Source organism: Rhynchophorus ferrugineus, unplaced genomic scaffold (genome assembly GCF_030347505.1).
Source record: "Rhynchophorus ferrugineus isolate W39M unplaced genomic scaffold, kcgeb_rfMv2 rfM7, whole genome shotgun sequence".
In the NCBI taxonomy this organism is placed as follows: domain Eukaryota; kingdom Metazoa; phylum Arthropoda; class Insecta; order Coleoptera; family Curculionidae; genus Rhynchophorus; species Rhynchophorus ferrugineus.
Genome location: NW_027472586.1, coordinates 28,555,643 through 28,564,626, shown reverse-complemented (window position 1 = coordinate 28,564,626; position 8,984 = coordinate 28,555,643). Strand labels below are relative to the sequence as shown.

General features: G+C 33.9%; 1 protein-coding gene and 1 long non-coding RNA gene across 3 annotated transcripts in view; both read left to right on the top strand.

Annotated features, from left to right (window-relative positions):
• Window positions 1–550: 550 nt before the first annotated feature.
• Window positions 551–8,984, top strand: part of Tgi (Tondu-domain-containing Growth Inhibitor) — a 46,240-nt gene continuing 37,806 nt past the window's right edge. Inside the window, exon 1 of one of the 2 annotated variants that reach the window (XM_076409544.1) lies at window positions 551–692. The gene's annotated coding sequence lies outside the window, so the exon portion shown is untranslated. Of the gene's footprint in view, window positions 693–901; window positions 1,022–8,984 lie in introns of those variants that run through there. The other variant, XM_076409545.1, reaches the window with a different exon arrangement.
• On the top strand, window positions 1,685–2,194 carry LOC143199617 (uncharacterized). Its single transcript, XR_013006510.1, has 2 exons — window positions 1,685–1,956; window positions 2,077–2,194. It is a non-coding gene; the product is annotated as an uncharacterized LOC143199617 (long non-coding RNA).

Sequence of the window (8,984 nt, the reverse complement as noted above, 5' to 3'; positions counted from 1 at the left end):
TTGTGAATCTAATCAATATCATTAATAAAAGTGCAATATTAGTGCAAAAATAATTCTGGCCTTTAATTCGTATATTGCCGCTTAACGTTAAAAAAATGTGTGCAAGAGCGCATGTACAATAAGCGATTGTAGTAAAGTTTGATATCGAATTCTTCTCATCCTATAGTAGTATAACCGGAAAATATTTGAGGCCGGACACAAGCAAACATCAATACTTCTTTCTCATGTTTAAAGCAACCATGCGATACGAACCGACCGACCAATAGGAGCGAAGTCAGAATTACACGATCCAATGATTATCTATCGGAATTTGTCCTTACGTAAATATTTTGACAATGATAATAGGAAGATACAGAAGGAAATATGAACGTTTGTTGTGTTTAAGTTGTGCTGTGAATGAAACATCCGGAATTATTGTCAGTGGACTTCGAAACGACTAGGCATTTTTATCGTTTAACTATCCTCGGTCAGTTCGGAAGTTTTACACTAGGGGGACAGTGTAAATATTTGGCATTCTTAACATTCCAAACTCGCAGGTTCGACTAAAATGTCAAATTCTTTTCACAAGTTTACTGTTTAGTGCGGTAGGTGCTGAAAAAAGTACAATTAGACTTTAACGAAGAAAATTAACCCGTTTTTCATCAATTAGTGACTTTCGTTACAAAGAAAGCATAACTGTTTGTATAAAAGGGGTAAGTTAAGGCACGTGATATTTGTTTGTATTGATTTTTAAGGGGGTGGCAGAGACCCTTACACTATCGACTGAAATTTTACGACTTTTCGCCTGGCCGGGGCCGTGCGTTTCGTCAATATCCACCCTTAGCAGACGCGAACGGTGGAATTCCGGCGTTAAAATCGGTAAAACACGCTAGAAAGAGAAAGAATAAAAAGAAAGTCGGGTTCGGACCAGCATTGTTTTGTGTTTCGTTAGTGTTTTCGGGTTGTGCAATTTGTAGTGACCTACAATTTTTTACGTGTTGTCAATTATTCGGAAGGAATTCCAAATATTTTTATTATCCGGGTCAGTCAGCTTTACCCTAATTTCAATCACGAGATTGCATGAAAGTATATATGCGTGTGCGAGAGTGTGTAATGTACGATGGTACAGCGAGAAATTCCATACATTTTTTCCTAATATCATCTCTAAAAATTCTGGGGTCATTCAATTAAATTTCGATATCAATTATTTATTAAAAACAGTAAAAATTAAGAAGTAAATAATTTAATAATTTTACGTTTATTTTAAGATTATTATATATATTTGTATATTACTGTGATCAAAAAATGGTAATATTTTCATGCCCTTCAAACTAAACTCCCCGTTTTTTTTCTCGTTTTTAAAAGGTTTAATTTATTTACTGAAATGGCCTTCTTAAATTCGGTTTTAATAATCGGACAAAATGATATCCTTACTATGTATCCACTCACAACAATCAAATATTTTCATTTAATATCTGCAAAAGCTTACTAAGGAAACTATACAATTTTGTAATTATTATAAATGATAATAAATTTAGGAAATATAAATATTAAAACGAATAAACAGTGTTGTAACAATCTGTTGGTAAAATTGAAACGAATTTATTTTTAAATAAGAAATCAGCGGAACAGGATTTTTCATGTTTAATGAACTAGTTGATATATTCTGAATGCTTTTTGACACAATTTATATTTGCTTGTTTACTATTAAACCGTTGTAGTGCAGACTCTTATTTTGTTTTTTGAAACGGTATCTGTCGTTGGTAAAAACAGACAGGCATCAAAACAATAGTGCTCAAGTTGCTTTGAGATATATACACACATGTTCGACAGATGGTTAACAAACTTCTACGCCTGTAACCACTGTTTCGAGAACAACAGACAAAACCCATCAGAAGTCTGGCAGTTTAAAGCTAGTGCTTCACAAAAACCAAGTATTAATTACCCACCAGTTGAATACAGAGTTTTGACGGAAAGGTAACGATATTAAATCACATACTGTTATTGTATTTATACTACGTTAGTACACTATTATTATATATTGGAAAATCAACATTTTGTTGTTCTGGTGATTTAACATGTGGTTTTTAATTGTAGGTTTTTCTGGGACTTGGTCTGTTTCATACAGTAATCTTTACAATGTAATGTTTACAATGAGGTGGGATGACATAGGCTTTGTAATTTGCATCAATCAGATTTAGAAAAGATATTAAAGGATGCTGTGATTCAAGTGTGTGTTTATTTATATCTGCAACTGTACACGCAATACTTACCCTAGTAATATATATATATATATATATATATATATATATATATATATATATATATATATATATATATATACATTATTCGGTAATTAGTCTCAACGGTTGTGCTGGCACATACGCGCTCAGTTGTTTCAATTACGACTTTGCATAAATGTAATTGAATTCCGTTTGTAAAACTGTTGAATGCCTGATCAGGTTTGTTGTTGTAGAACTTCTACTTCAAATATTCTATAGAAATAAATCAAGCGATGTTAAATCAGGTGAACTAATACTATAGGAGACTGACTCTAATCACCTAAATAAGAGAATATTCGACCAGCACTGCTATCTGATAATTTATACTGAAATATCTTGGTTATATCGAGCACCAATAACTAGTCTCATTTTCATTTGATACCTCTACTCCAAAACTTGATAATAATAGTGACACATTGTCGATGTACTTGGTTTTTTGTGAGAGTGTGAGTTTTCTCACTCCTAAGTGTGACAATTTCGAGCGTTAATGAAACTATAACTGTGAAGGTAGTGTTCGAAAACCCGGCATTCATTTGTTGATGTTCAATAATCCATTCAAACTTGCGTTTTTTTGTCTTCAAAATTGGCTTTATTTATCAACGTAATCTCCATCGAGAGCCACACAATGATTCCAGCGCTGCTCTAACATTTCACTACCACTTTTGCAGAACGATCCATTGTCACATATCGACGCAAAAATTTCAATTTGTTACATTTAAACATGGCCAAACACTGCTCAGAATCATCAACACGTTCTTGTTTTTTGTTAATAGTGAGCAAACGCGGCACCCACTTTGAACCGAGTCTCATAGTCAAATGCTCATGCAATATAAAACCAATACGTTATTTTGATATCTTTACGATGTTAGCTAACTCACGCAACTTCACTTTTCGATCATTCAAAACGATTTTGTGGATTTTTTGAATGTTTTCTGGTGTTACCACCTCATCTAGACGTCCACTGCGTTCTGCATCATCGGTGTCTCTACGATTACGTTTGAAGTCAGCAAACCAACGTTGGAGTCCTTATAACACTTTTCAGGCCGTTGCTTCGCTTGAACGGTATTTTTTCCATCAAGAAGCCGTATAAAATTAACACACGAACTTTTTTTTTATACATTGTTTTGAAAATAACAAAAGTAATATAATTTTTAGCACAATAACCCACAAACTTATAGAATATTATGAAATTTTAACAGCTTTCTTTTGAAGGTTAGTACTAACTGAAAAAGCGGTGAATACAATAAAACTAGTACCGTCTATGCCTGGCATATTGAACTACTGATAATCTTGTTGACAGAAATTATATAAAGGATATTATACAAAAAGCCAGACAATATAAACAAAATAAACTGTTAATGAAACGTTATATTTCAAGATTCTTTATACCGAGGCAAAAAGAATCGTTGCTGTAAATAGACACAATAAGATGTGTCTATTAAAAATCATGTCGATTAAAAATATGTATTTATGTTCATATTAAAATTCTTTTAGTAAGCCTGTTTTCATATTTTGTGCATTAGTGATTGAGAATTCATCGCCATTATGATCTTAAGCGTAGAAAATCGTTTCTGGTCATGCACGAAGAAGTTCTTTGATCCTCATACTCTGTTTTCGATAGGGTAAGCTTGGTGCTAAGCGACCTAAGTTGAAGGAAATCACCACAGGTAAACTCTACCAAACACAATTGGTGATTTTGAATAGTGAATGGGTACGAAAAGGTAATTTTTCAATGCAATAAAATTGTTGTGGTGTCCGTGTATTGATAGAAAGACAGACAATGTCTACAAGAATATGCTATTTCTGCAAAAAATAAAGGTTTTCTTTTTTGTATTGTAATATTTAAATTAATACCAAAAAGACAGCGTCAGTATACAGTTAGTAACCAATGAACATTGGACGTGAACGCATCAAAATTTCGTAATTTTCAAGAATTCTAAAGTGTTGTGTAAACCTATACAAACGCAGATAAAGAAATAAAACGATAAAAAAAAGCCTGAAATTGTGGAAATTCCCAGGGAACAAAACGACATTTGCATCCTAAGCTTCATCCTATATCCACCAAATCGATAAAAATATATTAATAATTTTTCAAAGGTAGAAAAGGGACCGAAAACGATATTTTTTCAACAAAAAGGTATATTTTCCAAACCAAAGACCTTTTTTTGGTCGTTGTGGCAATAAATCAATAAGATATTTCTTTGAAAAATTATAATAATAAAATCTGATCGGTGTTCAACTTATCATGGCGTGATGGTGTACTTTCTAATAATATTTTTCACATAAATTATCAATCTCGACCTAAATATGAAAATTAAAAAAAAACATTTTTATAAATATTTTAATACGATTTCATCAGATAAACGCAATATTTTTCTGATTGTTAGTTAGTTACTGTCTTCAACGAAATTGCGCATAATAAAGCTAGAATTTTAAAAATTCACAGACTCAGTATTATTATATTTTATTAACAAAACACAATATTAATTTGTAATTTTAATAAAAAATTAATTCCGATGCAGTAGAACAAACCATTATTGCATGTATAAGTCATAAGTTAACATTGGACGCGTCGCCCTGACGTAACAGGTCAATTGAATAGTCACTGTCCTGGCACATAGATGGCACTACTAGAATTAAATCCATGTTTTTTAGTTAGCCCTAACCATCAAAACATGCGTGTTTTGACAGTTGTCGGATCATTAGTTTGTGAATTATAGCATTTTGAGTGAAGCAACTTTTGTTATTGTGAAAAAAATGGATAAAAAGGAATTTCGCGTGTTGATAAAATATTGCTTTTTGAAGGCAAAAATACAGTTGAAGCAAAAACTTGGCTTGATGAGGAGTTTCCGGACACTGCCCCAGGAAAATCAACCATCAAGGATTGGTATGCTAAGTTTAGACGTGGTGAAATGAGCACCCAAGACGGTGAACGCAGTGGACATTCAAAAGAGGTTGTTACCGACGAAAACATTTAAAAAATCCACAATGAAATGGTGATTATGATGAAATGATGAAATAGCAGACGCTCTAAAGATATCAACTGAATGTGTAGATCATATCATGCACGAATATTTGGGTATGAAAAAGCTCTGTGCAAAGTGAGTGCCGCGCGAACTCACTTTTGACCAAAACCAACGACGAGTTGATGATTCGGAGCAGTGTTTGAAGATGATCAAGCGTAATAAACCCGAGTTTTTGCGTTGATTTGTGACAATGGATGAAATATGGCTTCATCATTTCACTCCGAAGTCCAATCGACAGTCATCCAAGTGGCCTGCACACGATGAACCCGCTCCAAAGCGTGGGAAAACGCAATATTCGGGTGGCAAGGTAATGGCGTCTGTATTTTGGGATGCTCATGGAATAATTTTCATTGACTACCTTGAAAAAGGAAGGACCATCAACAGCGACTATTACATACCGTTATTGGACCGTTCGAAGGACGAAATCGCCGAAAAACGACCACATTTGAAGAAAAAGAAAGTGCTACTTCACCAAGACAATACACCCTGTCACAAGTCAGTGAAAACGATGGCAAAAATCCATGAATTCGGCTTCGAATTGCTTTCTCATCCACCGTATTCCCCAGATCTCGCCCCCCCCCATAGACTATTTCCTGTTCTCAGATCTCAAAAGAATGCTCGCTGGGAAGAAATTTTCGTCGAATAAAGAGGTGATCGCCGAAACTGAGGCCTATTTTGAAGCAAAGGACAAATCGTACTACAAAAATGGTATAAAAAAGTTGGAGGGTCGCTATAATCAGTGTATCACCCTTGAACGGAATTATGTTGATCAAATAAAACTGATTTTGCCAAAAAAATGTGTTTTACTATGGTAGGCCGGGGACTTTTCAATTGAACTGTTACTGCAATTGTAGACCGATTTTCAAAATAATTATTCGAAAGAGTGCAGTTCCGAGGTAGTCCCACTGGAACCAAGTCAGGATCTGATGATGGAATCCGGGGAAATCGAACCCTCAAATTTCAAAGGAACGTGCAATGTTTTCATTTTTTTTAATCTAAAATAATCAGATACTTGTGTATAATGTTATTGCTGAGCTAATGTGACGGAAGACACAACTCCTCAACGGTTAGGAATTAGAGGATATTCCTTTAAATATTATGGGGAGGTACGGACAACTAATTGTATATTTATAAGTTATTTAGGAAAGCTGATGATGAAAGCAGGGACCGGGCGGCTATACCTGTAAGGGGTTTTTGATGAGTTTTTAGTAAGGGTTTGCTTAGTAAAGTCGTTCAGTGTAAAAGCCGTTCAGTTTGCTTTTTAAACACTAACCATATCATATGGGAAGCCGTAGAAATGTTGCAGGCAATTGCCTCTAGGATGTACAGAAAAATTATATAATTTTGTGACATATACACAAAATTAAATTACGAACAAAACAAATCTAATTTGTTGCTCGACATCGACTTCAAATTGGTCAGTTGGTAGTAGTTAAAATAATATTGCAAATAGTTAAATAGGCTTAGGTAGGTATTAAGCTAAATCGTTTGTATATAAAAGAATATAAAATACGTGCAGTATATAGGTTAAATAAAGTTTTTGTTTATTTTTATTTAGTTATTACAACGATTATTATGTACGTATTTTATTTTAAAACGTTATTTAGATGTTAAAAATATAAGTTTGATTATTTTTTACTTTTTAGTGAGTTTCTTTATTTATTTTTTGAGGTCGGTTCAATTTTTTTTTAAATATTGTATTTCATTCCGCTTTGCCCCTCAGTGCACGTATTATCGGATGAAAACAGACTTGTTTGATTTTGTATCAGTGCACGTACGAGTAAAAAACAGCAGATATGGCTCAACGACCTTGACAGAAAATATTTGAATATACGAAAAATCAGCATGATTTCATTTTAAGCACACTATCATATGCTATGCGTTATATATGTTTTTCGTGCATGAGAAAATTCTCCAACTAGACAAACAAACTTCATCCAGGAAAAATTCCATCGAGCATTTTTTGGCAGCGACTGGTGCTTCCCGATCATGGCCGACACAACAACGGATAATAAGGGAGTAATGCCAAAAATTTCGACTTTTACGTGTGTCTCTGCCCGTGCGCGTGTGTGGCCGTGTATGTAAGTGGAAATTCGTGACAAGAAAAGCGAATGGACAAGCGATGAACACCTCGACAAAATATTTCGCGGCGAATTTTTGGCAAGTCGCTATAAAACTCGTTAGCGGCACATTTTTTATCTTGTGAAATTTATTATGAAGTGTACCTTGTCTAGACCAAACGATAGACACCACCACAGCAACAATAGAATCAATGCGCTCGATTGGTATTTCGGACTATACTGATCGCCATAGAAATGTATATATTTTAACTAATATGATTTTACTGAATTCAGCTTATAAGCTTCATAAACATCCGTCCAAATTATCGGTAGAATTATCAACTATATGGAAGGGTCTACAGATATTGTACTGGAGGTTGGGTCCGGCGATTGGTCGATTTGTACTGATTCCCTGAGCTCTATTCTGGCAAGTGAAGATGCATCTTTTAGACACCCTATTATTATTCGCATCTATAATATCTATCACATTCTTATTGGACGGAAGAGAAAAATATCAATTGTTTGTGATCCTAGTGATGTGGGCATAGAGGGTAATGAGAGAGCAGACAAGATAAACCACTCTAGGTGACAGAAATATTCCTACCGCTCCATATTATATGGATCTATATCCCGTTATATTATGACTATAAAGGATAGTTTTTATTTGCGTAGGGAACTATCGACTGAAAACGGTCGAAACAGTTGATAGTCGCAAAACAGTCGAAACAGTCGATAGTAAAAAACTTTTGACCGAATATAGTAATTACTATTTTCAGTCAAATGCACGGTTTTACTGTTTTTTTTTTCATTCGTGTTGTCAAACGAATATGTACGAATAATTTTCTATATAAATTGTGAGAGAGAAGAGCAGGAAGATAATTGCTTGGGGCAGTTAGTTTTAAATGTAATTATATTTTCCAACGGTAGCATAAGCGAGACAGAGATGTATATATTCCTACACGGACTAACTTAAAAAAAACTAATCCATGACTTAATTCAAAATGATGGCACAATAACTACTAGAGCTTTTTTAAATAAAATAATTTCTTTATTTATTATATCGCTATTCAAAAATATAATATACATGTTCAGCTTTTCTCCCGTGGTGAGATTTCTTCGATTGTTAATAATTTGGCCGAATTTTGAAAAAAACTTATTCCGAGGGGATATATGTTGTAGGTATAACAGAATATTTTAAACTAGCGACCCGCCCCGGCTTCGCACGGGTGCAATGCTGATACTAAATTAAATACACTACAGAAAAAATATGAACGTTGTATATAAAAACATAGCGGCCCGCTCCGACTTTGCACGGGCATAAAATATATATGCCTATGTCACTCAATGAAAACATGATTAAAATCGATCCAGTATTTTTGGTTCATTCATTACTGCCCTTGGCCTGCACGCATTAAATTTGGAGTAAAACAATTCCTCTTCCCCTATACTTACTATGAAGATTTCCTGCTATCTTTGGAATATCTAAATTCATACAATTTTTATTACATTACACATTTTTAAACGCAAATTTTAAATTTGTAATATCTCCGAAAATATTTGTTTAATTTACATGCTGTAAGGAACCATATTGATCTATATTAATTGCACACTGTATTTAAGGTACTTAATTCGATAAG